The following is a 17121-nucleotide window of genomic DNA, read 5'->3' on the forward strand; positions in this document are numbered from 1 at the left end:
GTACCTAAAATTTTATATTTTATACCTGGAGCACAAAAGAGATTCTGAATACCCACGGTATCTTCATAAGTAGGGTGAAAAAAGTGTAACTTATCTATGGATTACAATGGAATATATTATTTTAGGATAAATATGTGCTTTGTATACTCAAATCCAACAGAAAAGGGCCACTGATAATTCCAGTACCTCTGGCTTTAACATGGTAATAATTAACTACTGCAATACATATTTTACTATTCATTTAGAAATTACTTAAAACAATGGCTCCTTTCTAAAATTTTTCTATGTTTTCACTACATGGGACTCTGTACAACTCTTATGGTCCAGGTTTGGGACCATTCCAATTTTCCAGATTTCTCAAGGACTTATTTTATTGTCATTGAAAGTATTGGCAGAGGAAAGCAACAATTATTTTAAAATGCATTTAGTAATTGCCTACTGTGTGGCAGGCAATCTCCTAGGTGCTGGAGATAAACTGATAAGCAAGATGAGGATGGTCCTTACCATTATTCAACTTACTGATAATGATAAGAAGATCATTAGAAGATGGGCTTTGGCATCAGGTGAATGAGATAATAAATGCTAAAATAATTTTAACAATCAAAATTTTTCTACTAAATCAAGCCAAATACCTAATACTTGAATCAAAGAATATTGAAGTATCTAATTTCCAAAAGGAGTAAAAGCATATAATTCATACTTTTGGGAGGAACAATTTATTTAAAATATGTTAACCTCTTTTTAAGAAGGAAGTTTCATCTTTCTTACTCAAGTAGCCCCTATTACAAAATATTAAACATATAATTTAAGTGGTCATATTGAAAAGAAAATAGATTTCGTGAAATGATTACATAATCTTAGTTAAAGCAAAATATATTTAAAAATTAGCTTTTCTTATTTTATTTTTTTAAGATTTTATTTATTTATTTGAGAGAGAGAGAGCACAAGTGGGGGGAGCGAGAGGGAGAAGCAGACGCCTCACTGAGCAGGGACCCTGATGTGGGACTCAATCCAAGGACCTTGGGATCATGACCAGAGCTGAAGGAAGACATTTAACCAACTGAGCCACCCAGGTGCCCCTAGATTTTCTTATTTTATATTAAAGAAAAGAATTTAAGTATCTACTCCAGGTTTGTATTCAGAATGTTTCAAAACTTCTCTTGTCTAGAGCTGATTTATATGTTTAAAGTCTTTTATCTCAAATACCATGAAAAAGATTAAGTAAATGATGGTGCATTCAATCACTATGATATTAGGGTTCCTGGGTGGCTCAGTCGTTGAGTGTCTGCCTTCGGCTCAGGTCATGATCCCAGTGTCCTGGGATCAAGTCCCACATCGGGGCTCCCTGCTCAGCAGGAAGCCTGCTTCTCCCTCTCCCACTCCCCCTGCTTGTGTTCCCTCTCTCGCTGTGTCTATCTCTGTCAAATAAATAAATAAAATCTTTAAAATATAATAATAATAATAATCATTGTGATATTATATAGCCAATGAAACAGATCGGAAAAAATTTGTAACATGGGAAATTCTTTCTATATAATTAAAAAACAAACACAGGATGTAAATTTACAAATGTTTACACTATGTAAAACACAAATAAAACTTAGAAAAAATGATAGTAGTTGATTCTGAATGGTGAGATTAGAGTTAGCTTTTTTTCTACATCTTTTTCTCATTTTCAAAATTTTACATAATGACCACTTACTATACTTATTATTTTAAAAATCAATATATTTGGGGGCGCCTGGGTGGCTCGGTCATTAAGCATCTGCCTTCGGCTCAGGTCATGATCCCAGGGTCCTGGGATCGAGCCCCACATCGGGCTCCCTGCTCAGCAGGAGGCCTGTTTCTCCCTCTCCCACTCCCCCTGCTTGTGTTCCTGCTCTTGCTGTGTCTTTCTCTGTCAACTAAATAAATAAAATCTTTTAATAAATAAATTAAATAAATAAATAAATAAATAAATAAATAAATAAATAAATATCAATATATTTGAAAGAAATAAGCCAAAAAAAGAGAACCTGTATCCTACTGAATGAATGGTAGGTTTGTCAGAACTAGGCCAAACTACACAGACAGTCCCAGTACATGAGCCTTTGTGATACATCATTTTTAATAAATATATGCCTGTTTGGAAGGAAACATTTTCTTCTTGATTCACATTTCCACCTTGACCTAGAAAATAAGAATGTCTGCCAACAATTTAGTAGGAGAAAATACTGGAGAAGAAATTTTCTACCAAGGCTATGAGATTTATTTGCTTACACGTGAGGGTTTCCCTGATCACTAAAGAAAGTGAAGACTAGGTCACCAGAGTTGATAAATAATTTTGTACTGGGAGGGGGAGAGGCAAGGATAACAACTCTTAAAGGAAGTAGAAAGTAAGATATATTAACCATGTGGTATGAACATTAGAAAAAAAAGGAAATCTTGAATAAATTCTTGTGACTGGGGTCACAAAACATTTATAGAATTTGCAAGAAAACAGCAATGTTTCAAATGGCACTCTCTAAAGTAGGAGGTGATATACATAAGTAATTTCTTAGTCCTCACATGATAAAATTATCACTTAACTTCTGGAAGGGAAATTTTGCTCATTTGAGTTTCACTGAGAAAAAAAATTCAGTAGTCCTACATAGGCTTTAGGTAACTAGCTTGGAACCCAAACTATTTTATCAATTAACTCATTTTTTTCCACCTAACCTCTATCCCTCAGAACCACTGAAGACACTTTGAAAGTCTGTGGCTTTACATAATAATGTGGATCTAGACTGTATCATGTAATAGGTTTAAGGATTAAAATTATCCTAGGGATGATTACTGTAGGAATTAGGTATTTGCTTGCGTGCATGCACGCACGTGTGTGTGTTTTAAATTTTGTAAACAAAAAGTTTAAATTAATCCTATGATCATAGAAATAAAAGGTGGGGTACATAAGAGAACTCGTCTGTGGTAAACTATATTAAACCATGTATCTGAGCATAATTTGAGAAAAATAAAAGTGGAAACAATATTTTTCCTGGGAAACAATAGGGTTCTTGAAGTTGATTTATAGTACATTGTTTTGACCCACTTGGGAACCTTCTGAGGTAGAAGCTTACATGTCACCACTTGAACCAAAGCACCAGCTTTTGGTTTTAAGACTATCCTGAAAATTGCTGATCTTTTCTCCCCCACATCACTCCCAGGGTAAAAGGCCATAACTCTGGTGGACCCTAAGTTTGGTGTAACCCAACTTATTAATAATCAAAAGTTGGGGAGTACACATAGAAGCCAATTGAAGGAGGTCCCAATGACCAAAGCTGGAACAACCAACTAAATACCATATTATTGGATTATAGTCCAAAGTATAAAATACTTTATACTTTAAATATAAAATATCAAGGAATACATACTGATATTAAAAAATAAATGGGGAAGAAGATGCAAACCCCCCATGAAGAAGTGATCCAAATAGTTTAAATAGATACCCTTCCTCAAGAAAGATGGAACATTACTCCTTATCCCTTAAGAGCAGGCTATACTTAGTGACTTGCTTCCAAATAATAAAGTAACTCTATAGTGGAAAAACTTGACAAACACTACCTCAGCTATGTAATCAAGGCTAACAACAGTGATAAGTCATGCTGACAGCATGTATCCTTGATATGATGTGTTGAGAATGGTTTTTCACCTCTACGTGTCTTTCTCAGAAAAACACATAACCCAAGTCAAAGCATGAGAAAAACATCAGACAAAAAAATGAAGGACATACTACAAAATACCCGACTGTTACTCCTGAAAATTGTCAAGGTCATCAAAAACAAAGTTTGAGAAATTATCACAGCCCAGAGGAGCCAAAGGAAATATTAAAAGTAAATGAAAGGTGGTATCTTGGATGGAGTCCCGAAAGAGAGTCAGAACACTGGGTTAAAAAGAAAAAAAAAAAAAAAAACAGAAATAAAATCTAAATAAATTATGCAGTTTCATTAATATTAATATATTATTATTAGTCCATTAGTTGTGACAAATGGGCCATACTAATCTGTCAACAAGAGAAGAAATTGGGTTGGTGGGGTATATGGGAACTCTAGTAACTTGGCAACTTTTCTACAAATTTAAAACTATTCTAAAATAAAAGATGTATTTATTTTAGATTGGGGAAAGGTCAGGGACCATTCTCTCTCTTCTTGATGCATCAAGCCAGAATTTCTTTGGAACTTCCATACACTGGGAAAGAACTAAGAAAGAAGCTTCTCTTCTTTTCTTCATCCCTCGCTCATTTATTTCCAAGCAGGAAAAATAAATTGTGTGATTGGGAGGGTGAAGGAAAGGATCACCACCTCATGCGTGGCCAACCATCTTGGCTCTGTATTTTAAATTCACTTAAAATTACATTTTCTGGGGTGCCTGGTTGACTCAGACAGAAAAGCATGTGACTCTTGATCTTGGGGTCATGAGTTTGAGCCACACGTTGGGTGTAGACATTACTTAAATAAAAATAAAACTTTTTTAAAAATTACATTTTCTTCTCTTCTCAGTTGCGATATGTGAACTTAAAGTATAAAGGCTCACATCCTTGAATGGAAGGCCCAGAATTTTCCAGCTGCCCTGCATATAACTGGGGAGGAATGCAATTCAGACAGGAAAGGGTGGGAAATCCAATATGGACCACAGTTCCAAGCCATTTTCTTGAATTCAGTTTGCCTCTTAAATAATCAACCAACCCATTAATGAAAAATTTAACACACCTTTTGAGGCCTTTTGTCTATTTATGATAAGTTCCAATCAGGATGAAGAATAAGCTACACACACACACACACACACACACACACACACACACACTGTTATCCAACCAATCTCCATATTAAGAATTCAGAAACTCCATTTTTGGTTAGTATTTCAACCCTACCAAAACAATCAACAACCATTAGCATAAAATTAGAAGCATTTACAGGAGTGTATATTATTTGACAAACAAACCTAATTTAATTGAGTGGAAAACTTTCTCTACAGATAATTTTGGTGTTTTATTTCAAAGTTAACAAGCCAGGTTCCATTGTTTTGCCCATGGTTGCCTTTAGCCCTTGTTCTTGGATCTGCTACCTTATCAAACGGATAAGCCTTTAAAATCTTCAAGAATCTTAAGGTTCTACAATATTATGAAGGGGGCAGTAGATCACATCTGCCAACAGGCAGTTTAGCGCACAATAAACCATACTTTAAAAGGGGTTTTACAAATGACCTATAAAATCATACAATAGTAAATGGCATAAATAAACTAATCTAAATGATTATTGTTTTTTCAATGGCTTCTACTGCCATAGAAATTTTTTAAATGAAATAGAGAGGGACTTATAATATAGAACACATTTAGCACAAACCAGTTCCCATAAACAGTGGCATAACTAAATAGCAAACACTAAAAATACCTTTAGAAACCTTGGTATGACCATGTATGTAGCAGTCATTTGTCATTAGATGAAAATAAAATAAATATTTAATCTACAGATATGAAAAATGAATAGTTCAGGTGGATAACAGCTAGCTACTAAAAAAAACTGAACTCATAAGTTTAACTGAAAGGCAGCTTTAATTCTTTGAGTTTTGAAAGTACTTATACAAGGACAAGAGGTGATAAATTTTGTCTATTTGTTTCAAAATCAATTTCTTTGAGAAAATAAAAGCAGACATGTAAATACTATTCAAATTTTTTAGAACAAACTTTGTCTGAAAAGAGGAATCTACTGATATGAAGTTCCCTACAGAGTCTATTATATTATAAAGAGCTTTCTCAATTGCTTTATTATGAAAAAGAAAAAGTACTTATTGGAGAGGACATGGAATTCTAGACCATTTCAGTTAAGGAGAAATTGTACTTTGTACAATCTGTATAAATTCTTATAGAGTTTGTAATTCATTCTTGCATGACTTTACTTGACTGGCTCAATAAAAAAGAAGGTAAAAAATATAACAAAGATTTAATCATTATTTTGAGAATACAATCTCATAACTACAACTGTAAGATGGCATTCTGAAGAAAACATTTCAAAGGTCATATTAAAAATCAGATAAAAGTTGTGAACATCTTGAATAAGTATTCACAGAGCAAAATACTTAAAAAAATAGTACTATACTACTGTTACATGATTGGATACTGGTTACTTGGAATAAAATTTCCAGAGACAATATTCTTTTTTTTTTTATTCTTATGTTAATCCCCGTACATTACATCATTAGTTTTAGGTGAAGTGTTCCATGATTCATGGTTTGTGCATAACACCCAGTGCTCCATGCAGAATGTGCCCTCCTCAATACCCACCACCAGGCTAACCCATCCTCCCACCCGCCTCCCCTCTAGAACCCTCAGTTTGTTTTTCAGAGTGCATCGTCTCTCATGGTTTGCTTACCCCTCCGATTTCCCCCGCTTCATTCTTCCCCTCCCGCTACCTTCTTTTTTTTTTTTTTCTTAACATATATTGCATTATTTGTTTCAGAGGTACAGATCTGAGATTCAACAGTCTTGCACAATTCACAGCGCTTACCAGAGCACATACCCTCCCCAGTGTCTATCACCCAGTCACCCCATCCCTCCCACCCCACCCCCCACTCCAGCAACCCTCAGTTTGTTTCCTGCGATTAAGAATTCCTCATATCAGTGAGATCATATGATACATGTCTTTCTCTGTTTGACTTATTTCGCTCAACATAATACCCTCCAGTTCCATCCACGTCGTTGCAAATGGCAAGATCTCATATAACTTAAAAAAATAAAATAGCCATTAGGTATCTGAAAGGTGATTCTAGTGATGACAAACATTGTTGTCAAAGGTTTCAATGAAGTTGCTTCTTGAAATTAGAATCATAAATGAAATACAACAAGCATTTTATTTTTTTAAAGATTTATTTATTTTGGGAGAGAGAGAGAAAGAGCATGAGTGGAGGGAGGGGCAGAGGGAGAGAATCTTACAAGCAGACTCCCTGCTGAGTGAGGAACCAGGAGCCAATACTGGGCTCCATCCTACAACCCATGGAGATCATGACCTGAGCTGAAACCAAGAGTTGTATGGTTAACTGACTGAGCCACCCAGGTGCCCCAAAAAGTAAATATTTTAAAATCTAATCGTCATTCTTGAAATTTATGGAAGAAAGTTAACCATTCTTTTATCTTCTTGGTAAAAAAAAATGAGGGTTGAGTTTTATTCAACATTTCCCTAAATTAGGACTACATGGCATAAGTTATATCTGTATCTATATAGATACAGATAAATATTCCAGATATGCTGCAAGAAACCAAGTGAACTATTTCAGTAGTCAATTTTCCTCTGTTTTCAAGACTAATTTAGAAAAAAAAATCATATTTTACTGTAATGGTCAAATCATATGCATAATATATTAATTACATTTATAGCATTTCACCTTAGAGAAAATTATAGATCACAACATTCTTGTACTTTTTAATTTTAAAACTATAAATAGTCCATAATTACGTGATTAAAGTACCAACATTAGAGCAATTTTGCATTGATCTCATTCCCCACTAGAGTGCAGTATGAATTTAAAATTAAAACTACAGTATCTGGAGATTCCCATAACACTAGGCATAAAAATACCATTACTGTAATTTTTCAAATATATAATACATATACACATATTCATATACAAAATATTCAGCTTTTATGGTATGTATATATATAGTACATCTAATTAATTACATGTAAATTCACCAAAATTTAGCTATAAAAATCAGATATTAAAAATAAATTGGAGGAATGTCACAGAAAAGCAGACACTCAAAATCAATCTAATAATCATGTTACTATAAGTTCTCTATTAATGAGCAGCAACTGTTTTATATAGTTTTCTGATTTAAATATCACTGTGGAACTTTAAAAATTAGGACATTTTAATTAGTTATTATTTTCTTTCACGATAGGAAAATGATATTATAAAAGATTACAGGAGACAAGTCAAGGTTAATGGATTATTATTTCAATTAGAGTTTTTATTATATCATGGCATTAAACCAAATTTGTCAGTCTCAATAAGATTATGGTTTTCACAAGGTGAAGAAAAGCTTACTAAATATCCAAGGATTCATATACAAAATTAAACTGGGAATGTGAGGATGAGATAGAGAATGCAACTTTTTGAAAAATTTTTATTGTTATGTTAATCACCATACATTACATCATTAGTTTTTGATGTAGTGTTCCATGATTCATTGTTTGTGCATAACACCCAGTGCTCCATGCAGAATGTGCCCTCCTCAATACCCACCACCAGGCTAACCCATCCTCCCACCCCCCTCCCCTCTAGAAACCTCAGTTTGTTTTTCAGAGTCCATCGTCTCTCATGGTTTGTCTCCCCTTCCGAATTCCCCCCCTTCATTCTTCCCCTCCTGCTACCTTCTTCTACTTTTTTTTTTCCTTAACATATATTGCATTATTTGGTTCAGAGGTACAGATCTGTGATTCAACAGTCTTGCACAATTCACAATGCTCACCATAGCACATACCCTCCCCAATGTCTATCATCCAGCCACCCCATCCCTCCCACCCACCCCCCACTCCAGCAACCCTCAGTTTGTTTCCTGAGATTAAGAATTCCTCATATCAGTGAGGTCATATGATACATGTCTTTCTCTGATTGACTTATTTCGCTCAGCATAATACCCTCCAGTTCCATCCACATCATTGCAAATGGCAAGCTCTCATTCCTTTTGATGGCTGCATAAAATTCCATTGTGTTTATATATATATATACAACATCTTCTTTATCCATTCATCTGTTGATGGACATCTTGGCTCTTTCCACAGTTTGGCTATTGTGGACATTGCTGCTATAAACATCAGGGTGCACATACCCCTTCAGATCCCTACATTTGTATCTCTGGGGTAAATACCCAGTAGTGCAATTACTGGGTTGTACAGTAGCTCTATTTTCAACTTTTTGAGGAATCTCCATACTGTTTTCAAGAGTGGCTGCACCAGCTTGCATTCCCACCAACAGTGTAGGAGGGTTCCCCTTTCTCCGCATCCCCGCCAACATCTGTCGTTTCCTGACTTGTTAATTTTAGCCATTCTGACTGGTGTGAGGTGGTATCTCATTGAGGTTTTGACTTGTATTTCCCTGATGCTGAGTGATGTTGAGCACTTTTTCATGTGTCTGTTGGCCATTTGGATGTCTTCTTTGGAAAAATGTCTGTTCATGTCTTCTGCCCATTTCTTGATTGGATTATTTATTCTCTGGGTGTTAAGTTTGATAGGCTCTTTATAGATTTTGGATACTAGCCCTTTATCTGATATGTCATTTGCAAATATCTTCTCCCATTCTGTCGGTTGTCTTTTGGTTTTGTTGACCGTTTCCTTTGCTGTGCAAAAGCTTTTTATCTTGATGAAGTCCCAATAGTTCATTTTTGCCCTTGCTTCCCTTGCCTTTGGCAATGTTTCTAGGAAGAAGTTGCTGCGGCTGAGGTCGAAGAGGTTGCTACCTGTGTTCTCCTTTAGGATTTTGATGGGCTCCTGTCTCACATAGAGGTCTTTCAATCATTTGGAGTCTATTTTTGTGTGTGGTGTAAGGAAATGGTCCAGTTTCCATCTTCTGCATGTGGCTGTCCAATTTTCCCAACACCATTTGTTGAAGAGACTGTCTTTTTTCCATTGGACATTCTTTCCTGCTTTGTTAAAGATTAGTTGACCATAGAGTTGAGGGTCCATTTCTGGGCTCTCTATTCTGTTCCATTGATCTATGTGTCTGTTTTTGTGCCAGTACCATACTGTCTTGATGATGACAGCTTTGTAATAGAGCTTGAAGTCCAGAATTATGATGCCGCCAGCTTGGCTTTTCTTTTTCAACATCCCTCTGGCTATTCGAGGTCTTTTCTGGTTCCATACAAATTTTAGGGTTATTTGTTCCATTTCTTTGAAAAAAGGGGATGGTATTTTGATGGGGATTGCATTGAATGTGTAGATTGCTCTAGGTAGCATTGACATCTTCACAATATTTGTTCTTCCAATCCATGAGCATGGAACGTTTTTCCATTTCTTTGTGTCTTCCTCAATTTCTTGCATGAGTATGTTATAGTTTTCTGAGAACAGATTCTTTGTCTCTTTGGTTAGATTTATTCCTAGGTATCTTATGGTTTTGGGTGCAATTGTAAATGGGATCAACTCCTTAATTTCTCTTTCTTCTGTCTTGTTGTTGGCGTATAGGAATGCCACTGATTTTTGTGCATTGATTTTATATCCTGCCACTTTACTGAACTCGTGTATGAGTTCTAGCAGTTTTGGGGTGGACTCTTTGGGGTTTTCCACATAAAGTATCATATCATCTGCACAGAGTGAGAGTTTGACTTCTTCTTTGCCGATTTGGATGCCTTTTATTTCTTTTTGTTGTCTGATTGCTGTGGCTAGGACTTCTAATACTATGTTGAATAGCAGTGGTGATAGTGGACATCCCTGCTGTGTTCCTGACCTTAGGGGGAAAGCTCTCAGTTTTTCCCCATTGAGAATGATATTCACTGCGTGTTTTTCATAGATGGCTTTTATGATATTGAGGTATGTACCCTCTATGCCTATACTCTGAAGAGTTTTGATCAAGAAAGGATGCTGTACTTTGTCAAATGCTTTCTCTGCATTTATTGAGAGGATCATATGATTCTTGTTCTTTCTTTTGTTAATGTATTGTATCATGTTGATTGATTTGCGGGTGTTGAACCAACCTTGCAGCCCAGGGATAAATCCCACTTGGTCGTGGTGAATAATCCTTTTAATGTACTGTTGGATCCTATTGGCTAGTATTTTGGTGAGAATTTTTGCATCTGTGTTCATCAAGGATATTGGTCTGTAATTCTCCTTTTTGATGGGGTCTTTGTCTGGTTTTGGGATCAAGGTAATGGTGGCCTCATAAAACGAGTTTGGAAGTTTTCCTTCCATTTCTATTTTTTGGAACAGTTTCAGAAGAATAGGTCTTAATTCTTCTTGAAATGTTTGGTAGAATTCCCCTGGGAAGTCATCAGGACCTGGGCTTTTGTTTCTTAGGAGATTTTTGATGACTGCTTCAATTTCCTTCGTGGTTATAGGTCTGTTCAGGTTTTCTATTTCTTCCTGGTTCAGTTTTGGTAGTTGATACATCTCTAGGAATGCATCCATTTCTTCCAGCTTATCTAATTTGATGGCATATAGTTGCCCATAATATGTTCTTAGAATTGTTTGTATTTCTTTGGTGCTGGTTGTGATGTCTCCTCTTTCATTCATGATTTTGTTGATTTGGGTCATTTCTCTTTTCTTTTTGATAAGTCTGGCCAGGGGTTTATCAATCTTGTTAATTCTTTCAAAGAACCAGCTCCTAGTTTTGTTGATGTGTTCTACTGTTCTTTTGGTTTCTATTTCATTGATTTCTGCTCTGATCTTTATTATTTCTCTTCTCCTGCTGGGTTTAGGCTTTATTTGCTCTTCTTTCTCCAGCCCCTTTAGGTGTAGGGTTAGGTTGTGTACTTGAAAGTTTCTTGTTTTCTTGTTTCTTGAGAAAGGCTTGTATTGCTATATACTTTCCCCTTAGGACTGCCTTTGCTGCATCCCAAAGATTTTGAACAGTTGTGTTTTCATTTTCATTGGTTTCCATGAATTTTTAAAATTCTTCTTTAATTTCCTGATTGACCCATTCATTCTTCAGTAGGGTGCTCTTTAGCCTCTATGTATTTGAGTTCTTTCCGACTTTCCTCTTGTGATTGAGTTCTAGTTTCAAAGCATTGTAGTCTGAAAATACGCAGGGATTGATCCCAATCTTTTGGTACTGGTTGAGATCTGATTTGTGACCTCAGATGTGATCTATTCTGGAGAATGTTCCATGGGCACTAGAGAAGAATGTGTATTCCATTGCTTTGGGATGGAATGTTCTGAATATGTCTGTGAAGTCCATTTGGTCCAGTGTGTCATTTCAAGTCTTTATTTCCTTGTTGATCTTTTGCTTAGATGATCTGTCCATTTCAGTGAGAGGGGTGTTAAAGTCCCCCACTACTATTGTATTGTTGTCGATGTGTTTCTTTGCTTTTGTTATTAATTGCTTTATCTAATTGGTTGCTCCCATGTTAGGGGCATAGATATTTACAATTGTTAGATCTTCTTGTTGGATAGACCCTTTAAGTAGGATACATATAGTGTCCTTCCTCATCTCTTATTACAGTCTTTGGTTTAAAATCTAATTTGTCTGATATAAGGATTGACACCCCAGCTTTCTTTTGGTGTCCATTAGCATGGTAAATGGTTTTCCACCCCCTCACTTTAAATCTGGGGGTGCTTTGCGTCTAAAATGAGTCTCTTGCAGACAACATATCGATGGGTCTTGCTTTTTAATCCAATCTGATAGCCTGTGTCTTTTGATTGGGGCATTTAGCCCATTTACATTCAGGGTAACTATTGAAAGATTTGAATTTAGTGCCATTGTATTGCCTGTAAGGTGACTGTTACTGTATATTGTCTGTGTTCCTTTCTGGTCTATGTTGCTTTTAGGCTCTCTCTTTGCTTAGAGGACCCTTTTCAATATTTCTTGTAAGGCTGGTTTCATGTTTGCAAATTCCTTCAGTTTTTGTTTGTCCTGGAAGCTTTTTCTCTCTCCTATTTTCAATGACAGTCTAGCTGGATATAGTATTCTTGGCTCCATATTTTTTCTCGTTTAGTGCTCTGAATATATCATGCCAGTCCTTTCTGGGGATAGTAAAAAACCATACACTTGAGATTTAGGGTATATTTTGATCTGTTAGAAGAAACTATCTCATAATTTTAAAGAGAGAACAACTTATATATATATGCAAAAAATATGGGTAACTACTATGAAGGGATAAAATATGACTCTAAAATGAAAAATAAAAATATTTTTTAAAAAAGGGATTGATAAGATGTTGGTTGAAAAAGGGAAAAAGAAAAATTCAAAAAAAAAAAAAGACAGTTAAAAAAAATTAACTTTGAAAGACTACAGAATCATGGTAAAAAAGCCATGAATTCTATGTGCAGTATTCCCCTAGCACTGGAGTTCTGCCATTCTCATTGATCGGTAAACTTGGTCTTGGCTGGCTGTTCTCGCTGATCTTCTGGGGGAGGGGCCTGTTGCCGTGGTTTCCAAATGTCTTTGCCGGAGGCGGAATTGCCCCGCCCTTGCCCCCTCCCGGCTAAGTAATCTGCTCGGGTTTGCTCTCAGGAGCTTTTGTTCCCTGTAAGCTTTCCGTTCAGCTTTGGAGGCAGAGAGTGAAAATGGCGGCCTCCCAATCTCCGCCCCGGAGGATTTGAGAACTCGGGGCCCCTCTCCTCAGTGCAGCCCCAGAGAAAAGCAGTCAGTCACTCCCATCTCCCCAGTCTCTGACCGCACTCCGTGCTCACCCGGCCAGTGACCGAGCATTTCTATCTCTGGCACCCGACCCTGTGTGGAGTCTCCAAACCCAGCAGATCCCTGCAGTGCGCTTCCGTGCCGCTCCTCCCGGGAGAGGAAGGTGAGTCTCCCTGGATCTGCCGCTTTTTGGGTCCCTGCTGGAGGAGCAGTGACCCAACTGTGCCGCGGATCATTGTTTATGGCAACCCTGAGCTGAGAGCCCACTCCTCGGCTCCATCTCTGCAGCCGACTTCCCCGTTCCGATACCTGGGAGCTCTGCCACACTCAGGCACCCCCAGTCTTTCTGTGACCCCGAGGGTCCTGAGACCCTACTGTCCCACGAGGGTTCCACCCCCTGCTTAGCCACTGGAGCGACGTCCCTCAGCGGGGCCGACTTCTAAAGGTTCTGATTTTGTGCTCTGCAGCTCTATCACTTGCCAGAAGCGGCCGACGGAGGCCCCCTCCCCCGCCATCTATCCTCCTGAATATCACCTCGGATTCACTTCTCCACACGTCCTACCTTCCAGAAAGTGGTCGCTTTTCTGATGAGAGAGTTGTTGCTATTCTTTTCTTCCATCTCCTGTTGAGTTTGTAGGTGTTCAGAATGGTTTGATCCCTATCCAGCTGAATTCCTGAGACCAGATGAAATCCAGGTCTCCTACTCCTCTGCCATCTTGCTCCTCCCCCCAGAATGCAACTTTTAAATATATTCTTTTCCCTTCTTAGACAGTGGGCTTTTAGAATTGTAAACTCAGAATCAGAATTTCTAGTGTGAGGCCTCAGATAAAGAAAACCCTACCTTACTCTTCAAGTGACCCATCATGAAATCATGGCTAGAATATCTTTGAGAGCATGCAAGAGCTCATAGTTTAATCTCAAAAATAAAAACAAAGGCAAGTCTTTGTTTATGGCACCCCCTCTGTGTGCAGCACCTTTTAGGCACTTGGGGGTATCAGCACTCCCAAAAAAGCAAATATCCTAGTCTTCTATGGAGTTTGAGAAGAGAGTGAAAATGTAGGTTATATTGACTTTAGGATGACCTGATGATTGGTTACATGCCAAAAAACAGTGAAACTGGTATGTATTGCAATTAAGATTTAAGTTTGCAAATTCAGCAGTTGGATGCTTGAATTATTTGTTTATTTCAAGAAACAGCTTTGCCTTTGTCTTATTCATAATACTTAAAGTCCCAAGATTTTTTTTTTGTTCATGGACTTTATCTTCTTCAGATATATTTTGTTATTTGTGTGATATCAGCTGTTGTCTAGGTCTTTTTTTTTTTTTAAAGATTTTATTTATTTATTTGACAGAGAGAGACACAGCAAGAGAGGGAACCCAAGCAGAGGGAGTGGGAGAGGGAGAAGCAGGCTCCCCGCAGAGCAGGGAGCCCAATGTGGGACTCGATCCCAGGACCCTGGGATCATGACCTGAGCTGAAGGCAGTCGCTTAACCAACTGAGCCACCCAGGCGCCCCCATATGTCTTTTTTTTTATAATACAGACTTTCTCATGATATTATGCATGCAGTTTTATCATAACCATTCTTATGAATGATATAATTACTCTTATTTCAATATTTCCTTTCACACACCCCCGCCCTGGTATCCAAGGATTAGAGAAGATACTACTGATAGTTCAGAATATCTTCAGACTGCATAAAAATATTTTCTCATATCAAGAGAAAATTCCCTGAAACAATTTGTGCATTCCAACTGTGGCAGACATGCCCTAAGATAGTAGTCAGACCTTTGCATAGTCTACTCCCCTGGAGTGTAGGCAGAACCCATAACTTGCTTCTACCAACAGAATATGGTAGAGGTGATGGGATGTATGTAATTATGCAGATATGATTATGTTACATGAGAGGAGACCGCAATGCCTATCAGGTGAAGAGAGACTCTTTCCCTTGCTAGCTTTGAAAAAGCAAGCTGCCAAGTTACAAGCTTCCCTATGGATAGGTCCACTTGGCAAGGAGGTTAGGGTAGTCTCTGACCAACAGCCAGGAAGAAACTGAGGCCATCATAACCAACTGAATGGCACCAATAAAACGAGTGAGGAAGTGGTTTCTTCCGTAGTCAAACCTTAGATGAGACCAGAGCCCTAGCTTATATCTTGGTAAACAAGTTCTAGAAACCTAAGGAATAAAAAAGTCTGACACCACTTCCTTTAATTAGCTTTCTTATTCAGTATTTCATGTAGCCATTAGCCCTGTGTTCTCAGATGATATGTTTTGTTTAGAGCTGTTTTGCTCCAAAACTCTTAAGCCTACACAAAGTAATTGGTATATCACTGAGTAATTTGATTCTGAGTAAGAGTATTTTAACTGTAGCCAATCAGAGAACATTTTATGTTTAGCCTTTCTCTTTTTCTCATCAGCTGCAAGCTGACAGAGGACCCAGAGAAACCAGCTAAACAATGTCTGGATTCTTGATGCTCAGAAGCTATGAGATTATAAATCTGTGCTATTTTAAGTCCCTCAATTCACTATGATAATGTTATACAACAATAGATACCTAATATATCAACTAACTCTTCTATATTCTATCAGTAAAATTAGGAATTAACCCAAATTTCCAAGAAAATGTCTTTGTTTGTTAAGAAAAGTCCTCAACAACTTACCACCACAGCTTTTTCAAAAAGGTTTGAGTCATGTCTTCCTTAAATATTTCCATTTTACACGTATCTGCTGTCTCTGAACTTCACACATATAAAGCATATTCAAGTAAAACAAATAGAAAAATAATTTCCCCCATGAAGATCTAAATCTCCTGACGTAAATCCATGACAGACATCACTAATTAATTATGACACTCTCCGTTCTGAGCCTGGATTTGGTTTCACACACTCAATACATCAATGTAGGGATCCACAAATTTTTCAGATTTGCCATATAAGATGAAACTGTATTTGCTATACAAAATACATTGACTAATATATCACTGTCAAATTTGACTTAGATATCGATTAAAAAATAAGATAAAACTTAAAAAAATAAGACAAAACTATACAGTAGTCATTTTTCTTATGTAACATAGTTTTTCCATTATCAGGATGATAAGCTTGAAGATCATTAATTAAGTTTGTAGAGCTCAATAATTCTAGACCCAGTAAAAATAATCCAAGTTTTAAATGACTTTGTTAAATTATAGCAGTTATTATAAATAAAAAGTTATGCAGGGTGGTAAATTTAAGACAGAACATAACTATACACATAAACAGAGGGTTTTTTGTGTGTAGAATACTTCAGTAAAGATTTCATTTATACTCATGTTTCTCAAATGCATTATATTCAGATTTAAGTTCCAAATAGAGACATGACAGATGTGAATATAGGTCTAAGAAGAGATGTGAAAGACCATTAAATGTTAGACAGAGGATTCATAAATTTAAATTATAACAAATTAGGTTTCTTAGACCTAAAAAAAAGATTAAGAAGAACCTTAATAATGGGCTTAAAATATACAAAAGAATATTATTAAATTGAAGGTGGTTTTCATTTCTCTTAATGAAAGAATAATACTACATGACTTTAAACTACAGCATGAATAATTTAGGCTACATACAGTACTATAATTAAGAAAGTTCTTTGGCTGGGTCTTTTTCTTTTCTTTTTGTTTTTTAATAGACATTTATCCATCTAGGGTAGTTAAAATTAAATCCTTTTAAAGATAAAATGATGGGTTCTGCTCTTTTCAAATGCTCTGATCTCCAGAGAATGAAAAATTTCACTAACAAAGATTCTTCAAGAAATGAAGTTTCTTATAAAAGTGTATTTATATCCCAC

At 36.6% G+C, this 17121-nt stretch overlaps 1 protein-coding gene across 2 annotated transcripts in view; it reads right to left on the bottom strand.

The window, feature by feature from the left end:
* Nucleotides 1-17121, bottom strand: part of ZNF385D (zinc finger protein 385D) — a 933228-nt gene that overhangs the window by 707340 nt on the left and 208767 nt on the right. The gene's annotated exons all lie outside the window — the stretch shown is intronic.

This window comes from Mirounga angustirostris, unplaced genomic scaffold (assembly GCF_029215605.1).
Source record: "Mirounga angustirostris isolate CCGP_5_RB_7025 unplaced genomic scaffold, mMirAng1.0.hap1 SCAF_1, whole genome shotgun sequence".
NCBI classification, from domain to species: Eukaryota; Metazoa; Chordata; class Mammalia; order Carnivora; family Phocidae; genus Mirounga; species Mirounga angustirostris.